This window comes from Lissotriton vulgaris, chromosome 1_1, assembly GCF_964263255.1.
Source record: "Lissotriton vulgaris chromosome 1_1, aLisVul1.2, whole genome shotgun sequence".
NCBI lineage: Eukaryota > Metazoa > Chordata > Amphibia > Caudata > Salamandridae > Lissotriton > Lissotriton vulgaris.
In genome coordinates, this window is record NC_141685.1 from 88,985,139 (window position 1) to 89,000,281 (window position 15,143).

The 15,143-nt window shown below is 48.4% G+C and overlaps 1 long non-coding RNA gene and 1 pseudogene across 1 annotated transcript in view; one reads left to right on the top strand and one right to left on the bottom strand.

The window, feature by feature from the left end:
• The window catches only part of LOC147737491 (uncharacterized), a 73,114-nt gene that overhangs the window by 23,987 nt on the left and 33,984 nt on the right, over nt 1–15,143 (bottom strand). The window lies entirely within an intron of this gene.
• LOC147737492 (uncharacterized) lies at nt 10,516–12,152 on the top strand (annotated as a pseudogene).

Consider the following 15,143-nt stretch of genomic DNA (forward strand, 5'->3'; position numbering starts at 1 on the left):
TGGGGGCGCCTGAGTTCACACTCCGAAAACTACAGGTTGTCCAAAATTGTGCAGCACGTTCCCTGCTGGAAATCCCGCGCACTCAGTCTGCTAAACCTGCTCTGAGAAGCCTCCACTGGCTACCAGTGAGGCAGAGAGTAGCCTTCAAAGCATTATGTCTGGCGCATCGCACCTTCTGGAACACAAGCCCAGCGATTAATAGAAATCTTGTCATCCCCTATCACCCCAACAGGAACCTGCGATCAAAAGAAGCTTTCCTTGCCGTCATTCCCAGGGTAAAGCGAGCCAGAGCTGGGGGAAGACTGTTCTCATTGAATGCCGCTAAGCTCTGGAATGACCTTCCCCTTTCACTCCGGTCTAACTCAGATCTCCTCTCATTCCGCAAACACCTAAAAACTTGGCTGTTTGACAAATCCTCTGCACCTTAGCACCCCCTCTGCCACTATTCTGGTCAGCTTAGCGCTTGGACGCCCACGGGCAGCAATCGCGCTCTATAAATATGGTTACAATTACAATTACAATTACTTTCCTTCCTTCCTTTTCCCCTCCCTCCCCCCTTTTTCCTTTTTTTTCCATTTTTTGGATATTGTTTATCTTCTTCTTTTCTCCTTTAATTCAGACAGGAAACTCTGTGCTTTAATCTCTGAGAAGAACATTCTCGTGTGGCCCTCTATTATTACTTTCAACCTTGCGGGGTACAGGAGGTATGCCTCACATCCAGCTTTCTGAAATGGATCTATCAATTGTCGCAACCTCCATCTCCTCTCCACTGTGGCATGACAAAAATCCGGGCGAGCGAAGAATGAGTTCCCTTTGAAGGCCCGGCGATCTTGTGGTCTTGCACTATCCATAATGGCTTGTCTTGCCAGAAAGTTCCCTATGTATACCAACATGGCTCTTGGTCTTTCACTTTGATTGGCGCCATAGGACTTCTTGATTGTCAGCGGAAATCTGTGTGCCCGTTGTACCTCAACGTCCCAATTCCAAGTGGTGAGCTCTGGAAATGCTTCTTTTAACAGTGTGACTACGTAGGCCCTGGGGTTCTGCTCCTCTACCCCCTCCGGAATCCCTAGAAGTCTTATATTGTTCCTCCTCTGTCTATTTTCCGCATCCTCTGCCTTCCATTGTAAATCCTCATTGAATTTCTCCTGTGCCGTCTTAAACTCTTTCCACTGTGAGACTTCATCCTCCAATTGGCCAGTTCTCTCTTCCACTTCTGTCATTCTGCCTGCCATCTCCGCATATAACTTATTATTGAGAACCCGAATCTGAGGGTCTACCATGCCTAGACCTAGCTCCCCCTTCCTCCTGGTACATCCTTGAGGTAGCTGAGTAGTCCCATATCAGATTATTCGGTCTCTCTGAGGTAATTGAGATTTTTATGGTCAGATATGCCCCCTAACGTGTACCCCAACGTCTCCATGTACGAGTTTAAAGTGCATGTAACTTCCCTCTGCAACCGAATCTGAAGACGCAAATACATTTGCGTCCAACGTCAACATGTCCTCTATCAGATCCACCATGAATGGATTGATAATTCAGTTCCTAACTATGCCATGCCAACGTCTTTACATGGTGCACTTTCATGTTTTCCTGGCTTTGCCGAGCTAGGCCCTGATTTCTGCCCTCGAACCACTTCTGTCTCTGCCTCTGAAAGCTGCAGCATGGAGATGCATCCCTGACCTCTGCCTTACTTTCTGTCAAACGAAGCGGTGCCTGGCTCAACCTGGCCTGCCTGCCAAAACAGTATTTTGCCTTCAAGTTATCTGTTCAGCCTCCTCGAAAACACATTCCTGTCTAGTGATTTAGGTAAACATATACCCGGCTGCAGAGCAAAGAGCAAGTCTTCTTGTCTCCATGCAAGTAATTTACAGTTTCCGTTGCCATAGTCAAGTCAAGTCAAGTCAAAGAATTTATATAGCGCACTACATACCCAGAGGGTCTCAAGGCGCTTAGGGAGGGAAGGAGGATTACTTGTCAAATAACCACGTTTTAAGTTGCTTTCTGAATGCTAGGTGGTTCTGGGTAAGGCGAAGGTAGGTGGGGAGTGAGTTCCATGTTTTAGCTGCCAGGTATGAGAAGGATCTACCTCCCATGGTGGTCTTGTTGATGCGAGGTACAGTGGCGAGGGCTTGGCTGGAAGAGCGTAGTTGGCGGGAGGGGGTGTAAAAGGACAGTCGTGAGTTGAGGCATTCTGGTCCGATATCGTAGAGTGATTTGTGTGCGTGGGTTAGAAGTCGGAAAGTGATCCTCTTATTGACGGGTAGCCAGTGGAGGTTTTTCAGGTGACCAGAGATGTGTTCGTTACGCGGGATGTCTAATATGATTCTGGCTGAGGCGTTTTGGATTCGTTGGAGTTTTTTCTGGAGTTTAGCGGTAGTACCTGCGTAGAGGGTGTTTCCGTAGTCCAGTCGGCTCGTGACCAGAGCATGGGTGACTGTTTTTCTTGTTTCGGTGGGGATCCAGCGAAATGTTTTTTTGAGCATGCGGAGAATGTTGAAGCAGGATGAGGAGACGGCGCTGACTTGTCTGTTCATCGAAAGTGAGGAATCCAGGATAACGCCCAGGTTCCGTGCGTGGTCTGTCGGGATGGGTGCTTTTCCAAGGGCTTCCGGCCACCAAGAGTCGTCCCATGCAGAGGGGGATGTACCTAAGATGAGGACTTCTGTTTTATCTGAGTTCAGTTTCAGACGGCTATGTTTCATCCATTCGGCAACTTCTTTCATTCCTTCGTGTAGGTTGGTTTTGGCGGTGCTGGGGTCATTGGTGAGAGAAAGGATCAGTTGAGTGTCATCCGCGTAAGTGATGATGTTGAGGTTGTGTTGGCGGGCGATGGCCGCGAGGGGCTCATGTATACGTTGAAGAGGGTGGGACTGAGTGAGGATCCTTGTGGTACGCCACAGATGACTTCAGTGGCCTCGGACTTGAATGGTGGAAGGCGGACTCTCTGGGTTCTTCCGGTGAGGAACGAGGTGATCCATTCAAGTGCTTTTCCTTGTATTCCGATATTTCTGAGGTGTTGTAAAAGGGTGCTGTGGCAGACTGTGTCGAAGGCTGCAGAGAGGTCGAGGAGGATGAGGGCGACTGTGTCTCCATTGTCCAGTAGAGTTCGAATGTCGTCTGTTGCTGCGATGAGGGCGGTCTCAGTGCTGTGTTTTGCTCGGAAGCCAGACTGTGAAGAGTCGAGGGATTTGTTGGCTTCGAGGAAGGCGGCAAGCTGGTTGTTGACAGCTTTCTCGATGACTTTGGCCGGGAAAGGAAGGAGCGAGATGGGGCGGTAATTTTTGAGTTCGGTGGGGTCCGCTGTGGGTTTTTTCAGAAGGGCGGTGAGTTCAGCATGTTTCCAGCTTTCCGGGAAGGTGGCGGAGTTGAAGGAGCAGTTGATGACGTCTCGGAGGTGCGGTGCTATGACGGAGTCTGCTTTGTTGAAGATGTGGTGAAGACATGGGTCTGTGGGGGATCCTGAGTGGATGGAGTTCATCAGGCGGATGGTGTCCTCAGTGGAGATTGGGTTCCAGTCGTAAAGGGTGTTCACGGGGGGAGAATGTTCAGCATATGGTTGGGTGGGTTGGTCTCCGGGTTGGTTGTCGAAGCTGTTGTGGATGTCTGCAATTTTGTTGTGGAAGAATAAAGCCAGGGAGTCGCGTAGGGCTTGAGAGGGGGTGATGTCGTTGGAGTTGGCCGAGGGATTGGTAAATTCCTTGACGATGTTGAAAAGTTCCTTGCTGTTGTGGGCGTTGTTGTCTAGTCGATCCTTGAATTCTGTTTTCTTGGCCTTTCGGATTAGTTGGTGGTGTGTGCGGGTGGCGTTTTTGAAGGCGTCTTTGGTGCTAGTGGTTGGGTCTTTTTTCCAGGCCTTTTCAAGGGATCGGCAGAGTTTCTTGGACTTCTTAAGATCGTCGTTGAACCATGAGGCCTTCTTGCTGCCAGGTTTGCTTTGACGTTTTTTCAATGGTGCTAGGATGTCGGCGCTGTTGGATAACCATAGGGTGAAGTTGGTGGCAGCTTGGTCTGGGTTAGAAGAGTGGGCTGGGATGTTTAGAAGGAGCGATGAGGAGATCTGGTCGATGGTGATTTTGTTCCAGTTTCTTTGCAAAGTTGGTTGGGGGTGGTTGATGGGTTTCGGCTTGTTGTAGGTGAAGTGAACGCAGCTGTGGTCAGTCCAGAGGAGATCCGTAGTGTGGCTGAAGGAGACGTGATAGCTGGAGGTGAAGATAGGGTCGAGTGTGTGACCTGCGATGTGGGTGGGGGAAGTGACCAGTTGTTTAAGTCCGAGGTTGGCGAGGTTGTCCAAGAGGGTGGTGGTGTTGCGGTCGTTGTTCTTTTCAAGGTGAAAGTTGAGGTCTCCCAGAAGGATGTAATCTTTGGAGGGGAGCGCGTGTGGAGTGATGAAGTCCGTGATGTCTTCACTGAATTTTGCGCGGGGTCCTGGTGGTCTGTAGAGGAGGGTGCCTCTGAGTGTGGTCTTTGGGTCGATGTGGATCTGGAAGTGAAGGTGTTCAGAGTTGGCGAGATTGACGTCAGAGCTGGTTGAGATGTGGATTGATTTTTTATGGACGATAGCGATTCCTCCTCCTGTGTGGCCGGTACGGTCCTTGCGTGTGATCTTATATTCTTCAGGGATGGCAATGGTGATGTCTGGGGCGGAGGAAGCATTCATCCATGTTTCTGTTAGGAAGGCGACGTCCGGAGAGATGGTGTCTAGTAGATTCCATAGGTCAATGGCGTGCCTGTGGACCGATCGGGTGTTGAGGAGGATGCATTGTAGATGGTTGGTGTCGGGAATCTGAGGTGTGATCGTAGCGGAGTTGGTGACGGTACCGGTGAATTTGCAGGAGTAGCATGAGAAAGGTCCATGGGTGTGTCCAGGAGCGGCTTGGATGCAGTTGGGGGAACGGCCGGGGTTAAGGGCTAGGAGGGTGGAGGCATCGTAGGTAATACGGGAGGGCTGGGCAGCGCAAGGGGCAGGGGGACTGGCGCTGGGCGCGGTCCAGGCGCGGACGGGCGTAGACGGGCTTACCTTTGGCGCACCTTCGGCGCGAATGGGGCGCGGTCGCTGCGCGTGAACGCTGCGCGCGGGAGCTACTGTCATAAATGGAAGGTGGAGGGGGAGGGGCGAGGGCGGTTCAGCTGGGAGGCGGGGCGGGCTCAGGAAGCACAACAACAACAACAGGGACAAAATGGAGGGGGGAGCAGAGCAGGGCGCCGGGGGGATATCGCGCTAAAAGCAAACTACAATGCTGAAATGGTACAGGCAAGCGAGGCAAACAATATTTAAATTGCAGGCGAAAAAACAATGGCACAGATATATGCAAAGCAGCACAGCTTCTACGATACCGTGTCTCGGCAGGGAGACAGGGGAGCGAACCACTCAGGGCCGAGGCGATGAGGGGTCACAGCGCTACGAGGTCCGGGGGCGCCGTAAATAGGTAGTGGGAGGGCGGTTCAGCTGGGAGGCGGGGCGGGCTCAGGAAGCACAACAACATGGCCCCGCACGTAGACACGTAGACACATATGCACGCACTAACATTCAGTATAGTATAGCCTCTGCCCGAGAGACCTTTTGCTTCAGATAAACACATCCTCCAAACATAAGATACCAGATATGTTATAGGTCCAGGTCGTTGTGACATCCCAGACTTCTGTCTCCTTTACTAGTGTTAAAGTTCTCCCCAGTTACACGTCTATGTCACGTCATGCTAGTTGCGCGCGCATCCGCACTTCCTGCTGACTCTGCAGAATCCTCTATGTATCCACCCACTTATGACACGTTTCTGTGACGTTTCCAGCACACATCTCCGTGCACACCTTTGTATACGCCTTTCTGCTACGCACATGTGTTCTTATCACTTGTCACGCCTACTGTATCCATCGCCATTGTACAGTTTTACTATATATGTCATGTACTGTTAATAAATCGTTGACATCTTTTTGCCATCATTGCATATACCCCCGACCCCTTGTATTGATGGAATTGATTTCCATGGCTCGAGCCATCCTGATTAAAGCCCGTATGACTCAGACACCACGGACTCTGCCTCTCATTTGATTGAGCTATTCTTTTACCTGTCTGTAATTATACGGAAAAACTTGTACGGTAAATTATATTTACCACATCTCAGTAGGTCTGGTACTGCATCTTCTTTTCATTTTCCTAATATTCTGTTGCTTCCTTCTTACAACTGTCTGCTTCTGAACACTATCATCCGTGGAAGACTGAGTGTGCCCTGTGTGACCTGTCTGACCTGTCTCTGACTCGGTGTCCGTCTCGGTTCCCTGATCTGAGGAAGATACCTCCGACTCTTCTGTGCTTCCATCTAAATCAGTTATTTCAGAGTCGAGTAGGTCCCCCTTCTTTTTATGTGCTTCCGTTGTCTTGCCTATTTCAACAGTTTCCTCATTCAGAGAGAAGAAGATGTCGTCTCCTGGAGTCCCTGGTAGTAAACTCGGTAATGTGTCTGCTGCCCCCACTGTCAATGCTGGAGCCTTACCCCTCCCTTCAAGCCTCCTCTGCTCATGTACCTTATCTACTTTGTCTTCTTGAGGAGTGATGCTGTTAGGGGTGTCTGCTGAATCAGCTGCAGCTGTAATTTCTGAGATTTGATTGAGCCCTGAGGTAATGGCGGAATTGTCTGTCAGCGGTGCACTATTAATATTAATATTAATAAAAGCGTTTTCTCCTGAAGTGCCAGATCCTGCTCCACTGTTATTCTGATTATTATGCTCAGTCATGTTACCCTCAGACTCCTTCGCCCCATTTAAATCACCTGTATTCTTGCCTTGATTTGAAACTGTGTTCACCAATGTTTTTACTGGGATTCCCCCCTCCAGTCCTGCATTTTCCCCTTCCACTCTTATCTTCACAGAATCAGGCAGATCCTTACCGGATTCGGTCTCCGTCTGGATACTAGGGCCAATTAACAGTGCCTCTGCGTCTGGCTCTGTAACGCCCTCCGCCCTGTGATCGTCTATGCTGGACCCGGCTTCCCTCGGCACTTGCGCTGACCCGACTTGTTCTGACTCTGCCACCTCCTTCTCTGTCTCTCCGGGAGCCGCATCTCGTGGTGATGGCGATGGCGTCTTGTTAAGCACTGCATCAGCTGGGGTTGGGGTCCTGTTTCTGTCTGTGGATGTCTCCCTGCCAAAGGATTCGACCAAGGTAGGCTGCCTCAGAGCAGCTCTTCCTGCTCTGGGTGTTGATTCCTTTGACGCCGTCACTTTCTCCGCTGCCTCCGCTCTGTGTGCTTTTTTCTCCGCGCGACCTGCATTGGCAGCTGCTGCAATTGCCCGGCGCTCCGCTCTCTGCTCGGCTTTCAACTCAGCCTAGCGCTCCTTTTCTCTTTTTCTCAGCTCTCTTTTCTTGGCGGCTGAGTCCATCCCGGCATCTGTATCCAGATTCTTGGTTCTGGCGGTTTGCTTTCTCGTCGTAATCTGCGAGGGCATACTCTGCTTGCTCTCGCGTTCTGGAAGTTCTGGAAGTAGCGCTTCCCTTATGTCTTCAGCCACTACCTCGGCCCTAAGGTAACTGGCAATAAACTTTAGTAGCCGCTCTACCAAGGCAACTCGATTATGGATCGTCTGTCCCAACTGTAAGAGGGTTACAGTAGCGACTCCTTTATTCCCAGTTTTACTCAGCAACTGTGCACTTGAAACCTCTCGCCTGCATCTGCATATCTCTGATGTTCACTCCAAGAGAGGGGAGAGAAAAAGCAGCCTCTCACTCAGTGGATCGGTCCGCGGCCATCTTGCCCCGTCCGAATGATATTTGGTAATTGTAAGTATAATTCTTTTAGGGGTAAGTGAAAATTTCGGTACTTCAGTTGGCGACTCTGCCGGGACTCCGCGTTGGGGTCCCCCTCCGTATCTGGAAAATAAGGGGACATTAAGAGGGGTGTTCTCGGTCGGGAGGGTGGACTGACCAAAGAAAGAAAAATGGTTGCTCCGCTTTTCCGATCGGGAGAAGCCTCAGCTGCTAGTGGCCCCTCGCCGGAATCCTACGGGTGAAACCCGGAAGAACAGATCGATTGGCAGTGGAGACATTTGCAATCGAACCTGAGTGCACCAGGTGAGTGTTACAATCCATCAGGATGTCTAAACCTCACAGGTTATGAATTGACTTTGTTTGCTCCACATGTGACCATTAAGCGTTGTGCCACATTGAATCCGGCTACAGTTACCCCTCCCTTCGGGGGAACAGGCGAATGATGTCCAAGATTGTATTTTCAGGATAGAAGAGAAAACGAAGGGAAGAATCGATCTCACAGACGTTCCCTTATCTGACCCCCAAGGGGAATTGTATGTGGACGGTTCTTGTTTCAAATTAGCAGATGGCACAACGACAGCTGCATACGCAATTACAACTCTAAAAACAGTAGTTGAAACATTCCGAATACCCCATCGATCAGCCCAAGCTGCTGAGTTGATGGCTTCACTACGAGCCTGCGATTTGAGTGAGGGATTAGAGGTCAACATATTCACGGACAGCCAGTATGCCTTTGGCGTGGCCCATAGTTTTGGGAGGTTATGGAGGGAAAGGGCATTTTTCACCTCACATGGTCAGAAGATACAGAATGGACCCTTGGTGTTACGATTACTTACAGCCTTGACTCTTCCTAAGAAAGTAGCAATTGTAAAACGTAGTGCACATAAGGCAGTGGTGGATGAAGTGGGAGAAGGCAATGCTTTTGCAGACCAGGTAGCTAAACAAACAGACCAATCCATGGTGTCTTCCATGTATGTGAGCTCCTCTGCAAAGTGGGTGGAGGATTCCGACCTGTTTGATAATGCTATTGAAAGTGTGTGAGAAATTCAGAAAGAAGCAACTTCAGTGGAGTTAGACAGATGGGACCAGGAAGTAGGAAGATTGGATGAACTTAACTGTTAGGTGGGACAGATAAGCAGCGATGTTTGCTGCCCAATGCTATGGTACAGGCTGTCGTTACTATGGCCCATGGACCAGCTCACGTTGGAGCTAAGGGCATTTGTGCCTTGTTGGATCCAGTTTGGAATAACCCCAATATACAGAGACCAGCTATACATCTTGTTCAATATTGCATGATTTGTCTGCAACATAACCCGGGTAAAGGAGAACCTGTTTTAAGTGGGAATTTTGCACCCCCGACATTGCCTTTTGAGGTACTCCAGATGGACTACATCCATATGGAGCGCGTCAATAACTTGAAATATGTATTGGTGGTGGTATGCGCCTTTAGCAAATGGGTTGAGGCGTACCCTACGAAAGAAAATACTGCCCTAGCCACCGCGAAAGCCCTTATAAAGGAGTTTATCCAACGCTTCGGATTGCCTCGCTTGATCTGGTCTGATAACGGCGGGCATTTCCATGGGGCCCTTGTGCAATGTATATGCAATGGGCTCCAGATAAAACAAAAGTTTCATACGGCTAGGCACCCCCAGTCAGCAGGATTAGTTGAAAAATATAACGGAGTACTGAAATTAAAGATGGCAAAAATACAAGAGAGCACTGGTTTAAAATGGCCTGACACCCTCCCATTAGCTCTTATGTCCCTACGGGTTACCCCTCATTCACGCTCTGGCTTGTCTCCCTAAGAGATAGTGTTTGGGCGACCCGCTAATGTGTGGGGCGTGCCTAGACCAAGATCATTTACTGATGTTGAATATCCTATTTTGATTGATTACCTGTATAGTCTGACTAAAGTCCTTCGTTCTGTTCATCAGCAGGTAGCGTCTGTACTGCAACCCCTGCCAGAGGGCCCCGGACATCGCTTGGAACGTGGCCAGTGGGTGTTGGTTAAGAAATACGATCGGGACTCCAGCCTGGCTCCGAGATGGTCTGAGCCACATCAGATACTCTTGGCCACACGGACGGCAGTGATGGTGGACGGAAAACGACACTGGATCCATGTATCGCACCTAAAAAGAATTCCCTTTCCACTTCCACACGACCGGCGACACACTGATGGAATCCTTACCCAAGAGGGTGAGAGAGCTGTTGCCGTTCTCTGATGCTCGTGAAATTGGAGCTGAAGGAGAGATAGAGCCGGACGGGGCAGTCCCTGGAGAATCAGCAATCGCCCCTGGCCCTGTCCGTGATGATCTGGTTGGCAGCGGTTCTGATGAAGGTATTGCACCTTCCCCTTTGTTATTCTCTGATCAGGAAGTGCCCGGTCATGTCCGATACAACCTGCGGCCAAGAAAACATCACAGTACCTCAGATGACACTGTTAGGAGATAAGGAAAAACTTGGAAAAAAGTAGGGCTTGCTAGATTCTAATCTGTGGTACTGAGCGGGACACTGGACTGAACTCGTTGAGAGCTGGAATATTGATATTGTGCTCTGTTCAGAAAGAAAGACTCTGTTCTTGTCAACTGGCCAGGTTGTTTGAGTAAAAATTTATTTCGGAGGATCTGCATCGTGGGGCGTCGTTGGATGTGCATATAAGTCTGCCTGTGAGGCTTTGACGGACACAGGGAGAAGAACCCTCTGCAGGAAGGTTGTTTTGGCCCAGCTTAGCTCTTTTGGACTTTTAGCAAGGAATGTACCCTTTTGGTCGTATTGTACTTGAGGAGGAACTCCCTTTTGCTCCTAGATATTTGCCTTTTTACGAACCAATGTTTACTACTTGGACCATGCGTGTGAAAATAGCTTTCGTAGTTACAATAGCAGTTATTTTAGCAATTTTTATGGGTGTTTTCATATACTTAGGCACCCGATGCAATCAATGATGATGTTGACTGTTGCTCCCCCTGAGCATTTTATGTATACCTTAGCACCCCACAAAGAACGACATCGCCAGACCTATGCGAAAAATGTATTTGTAGAAATGCTTCACCAAACACACAGCTCCACCAACACCACTGACTGCTGGGTTTGTGGACTTCTGCCTTCTGTGGTGCACAATCATGATCTGTTCCTCTCACTACCTCTCTCCTATTTAGGGAGCTGTGAAGCCTGGTTCAAATTGTTTTCTGCCATGTACAATCATTATATAGAAAACCACAGGCAGTACACTTATACTGAGAAAGACTATAATATGATTTTGGCATACATTGAGGAACATCAGGGTTTTAACCCACAAGGTAATGGGGGACGGGGATCTTTAGATCCTCAGGCTTGTATGAACAGGTATATGTGGATTTGGAATAGTACTTGGTTACAGGATGAACTCTATGATTTTAACCAATTTAATTCTTCTCAGTATTTCCAGCTTTTTGTTGATCGAAATGTTACAAGCGAACGCATTGTACCTATTCCTATTTTAAATACTTCCTCTGATTTCTGTGTACAGGGGATGGGGCATGTACAGGTTGGTGACAGTGTTTGTAATTATACCTATCGTATGAAAATCCTTAGCAGTCCTCCTTTGTTGACGCCACCCAATGTGTATTTCGTATGCGGAGAAAATGCTTACACTTGGTTACCCCGTGGTTGGGCTGGGCACTGCTATCTGTCTTTCTTGTACCCGCCTGTATACATAGCACCATCCGACTATCATAGAACACATCAGTTACACTCAACGAGAGCAGTACCCAATAGGCAACGTAGGCAGCTCATAGCAACAGAAGTTGATCAGACCGACACCTCCTTGCAGCAGTTCACAGATTTCAGCAAAGGCTTGGTCCCATTCTGGGGACCGATCTTTAATAGCAGAGAAATAAGAAGGTTGTCTAGAATAGTAGAAAATGTCATTAACATCACTACTTATATTATGACCAATGTTACAGTTGAGCTTCAGGCGACCAGACTGGTTGCGCTCCAAAACCATATGGTTTTGGACGTTTTCTTAGCTGATCGCGGTGGTGCATGCCGAGTGATCAGCAGCTCTTGCTGCGTTTACATTCCAGACTCCGCCCCTAAGGTTCATTTGGCCATTCAGAAGCTCCATCGCATAGCAGCAGAGATGCATGTGGAAAATGTGTCCTGGTCCCTGTCAGGGTGGTTTTGGGGTCTACTATGTACTTGGGGTTGGAAGGTATTACTGATTTTGGGAGGAGCGGCAGGTGTCCTTTTTGTCTGCTGTCTCTGTCTACAGTGCGGTCCTGCGTGCTGCTCTTATTGTGCATCTAGACTAACAGTGGCTGTTACCCCTTCTGTGACCCCCACCAAAGCTCAGATGCTCCAGCAGGAGGTCCACGAACTTATGGCAATCAACGAAGATCTCTTCGACGATTAGTGTCCTCTGTTATTAGCTTTATCACGCTAAAAGTAGGGTTTGAGGAATAGGAATTCAATTAGGCCTTATACGGGGACATAGATTGTAGTTTCTTAGTCAGTACTCAGCGTGACCTAGCTAATTAGCATGTTATGTACGTTTCTATGGCACCAGACCCTCGTTTAGTTATACTCTGTCCTCTTTTATGAAAATCGTACTCTAGTTCCTCCTTGTGAATAGGTTAGCTTCACTCAAACAGGACCGACGCCATTTTGTACTAGCCAACCCGTAATACGGTTTTCTCAAACCTCCATGGCGCTGCATTTTCACGTCTCCCCGTTCTCATGAGAAATAGCTTAACATGTAGCAAGCAGCTGCTTCTGCTTTTGGGCCCGTCAAGGTTGTAGGAGGGGGCCGGCCAGATAAGCACATTCTTGCAAGCGCTGTGCGGACTCTCACCGAAACTACCAGAAGGGAGTCGACCAGCGTGACCTTGCTATACTGAGCTTAGGTGGAAGCTGGGTATGCCATATATGAGCATATCTCTTGCCACCTCCTGTACCAACTTGTACTTTTCCATCTTAGGCAACGGTTGCAAATTGTGATAGTATATATGTATTGACCCGACAATGTGCCAGCAGTCTCTCGGCGGACCTCGGGGTGTGAGGTCGTTGGGAGCTCCTCTGGCAGAGTATTATTTGTTTAATAAACGCTTGAACTTTCTACACTGCCAATCGACTGATTATTGATGAATGATATTTGGTAATTGTAAGTATAATTCTTTTAGGGGTAAGTGAAAATTTCGGTACTTCAGGTGGCAGACGAGTGAGGCTTCACCGACATCATGACAAACGTCGAGGGAGAGGACACTGACGACATAATCATTGTAGGTTGAGGAGAAGAGAAGGTGGAAGTTGTCGTTGTAGCAGAAGCGACGGAAGTCATCGTCAACGAGGAACCCATTTTTTAGGCAAATTTGTTGCAGGAATAGACTAAGACGCCTGAGACTAAGAGGCAGATCTCGGAGGCGTAGAGGGCACGAGTGGTCCCTTAGAAGAAGCAGGAGCCCTTTTAGAGGAGGTAGTCAGGCCTACATGAATAGAGGTGTGGTGTTTCTTGAGCACCTTAGCCTTAGCAGATAGAATCTCCGCCTCACAAGCCCTCTTCTTAGGGATGACAGTCCTGAGAGGGGAATCACTCTCAACATCTGATAAGGGATTATCCTTGGTCTTGAGTTTCTGTAACCATAGAAGTAGACGTCCCTCTCTGTCTCTTAAAGTCTCTCGAGGAAAAGTCCTGCAGATTTTACAATCTCTCACCTGATGTTCAGGGAGGATGCAGTAGATACACTTTTTGTGGGGGTCTTCGGAATGACGCCGGATACACTTTTTGTGGGGGTCTTCGGAATGACGCCGGAATTTCCCACAAGACTCACAGTGTCTGATGAGTGACCTCTTTGTAGTAGACAAAGCAGTGAATATATTCTGAAGAGTTTCTGAATGGAAAAGGTAGAAATACTGAGCAGAGCTCAGGAAGGCTCCCTTCACACGACGTGCAGTAGAAAATCTGAGAGCCTGAGCCTCTGAGGAGAAGATTCCAGAGGGTGCTTTCACCTGATTGGCTGGAGTTTGTACCATATCTAATGACTTGAACAAGGTATTAAAGTGGCAACTACCCATTGTCTGCATCTACTCGGGTCCAGAGATATATCCACACTCGGGATCTTAGGTCTTCCCATTTGAATACCCTAGCTACTTCGTCTTTTATACGCTGAAATTGAGGGGACTAAGATTTGCGGTCCTGGCCCCTCAATTTTGGAATACTCTCCCTCAGGACATTAGATCAATGATATCATATCCTCAATTTTTGAAACTCTTAAAAACCTGGCTCTTTCGCCAGGCTAATGAATTAATCACTTAGCGGCAGGACTCCCTTGTCCACAGCGCCATGAAACCTTGTGGTGTGCGCGCGCTTTATAAGTATTTTTAACATAACATAACATTTAACACCGTCTAAATGGGACAATCTGGAAAGTCCATCTGCATTGGCAGTCCCAGGTCTCTGTTTCACTTCAAAGTCTATTCCCTGTAGGGAGATGGACTACTTTAGCCGTTTGGGATTTCCACCTTTCATTTGCATTAACCATCGGAGAGGCCTGTGGTAGGTTTGAACTAGGAAGTGAGAGCCAAACAGGTTTGACCTAAATTTCTCAAGCGACCAAACCACAGCAAAGGCATCCATCTAAATGGCAGTTCAATGCTGCTCCCTGGGGATTTCCTTGCCCTATCTGTCACTTGCATGCCTTGATAATGAGGCCTGCACTTCTCAGAGCTTCCAGTACTTTCCTAAGGTGGATCAGGTGATCCTGCCAGGTGGAGCTAAAGACAGAAATGTTGTGTAGATATGCTGCCCACAAGGATTCCAATCAAGCAAGGGCTTAGTTCACCAACCTTTGAAAAGTGGCAGGAGCATTTTTCAATCCAAAGGGCATTACAGTGAACTGACAATACCCATCTGGAGTTGAAAATACAGATATTTATTTTGCTCCGGCAGTCGTCAGACCTATCAGCCAGTACTCTGATGTGAGATCAAACATACTCAGATACTTGGCTATTCCCAACCTGTCAATACGTTCATCTGCCCATGGAATTTGGTATGCATTGCTTTTGGTCACAGCATTTATGCCCCAATAGTCCACACAAAACCTCATTTCTTTCTTACCATCCTGGTTATGAGGCTTGGGGATTAAGACAACTGGGCAGGTCCAGGGGCTCTCAGAAGGCTTTAGAACTCCCAATTCCAGCCTCATGCTTACTTCAGCTTTGATGGTCTCTTTCACATGTTCAGTTGACTTGTATGTTTTATTCTCGACAGGTAGTCTTTCATCAGCGTCTACATCATGGATACACCAGCTAGTCTGGCTAGATATCAAAAATAAGAGCTCAGCAAACTGATTTAGGACTTGCCTGCAATCAGTCTCCTGATGTGCAGGTAGAGTGTCTGACAAGACCA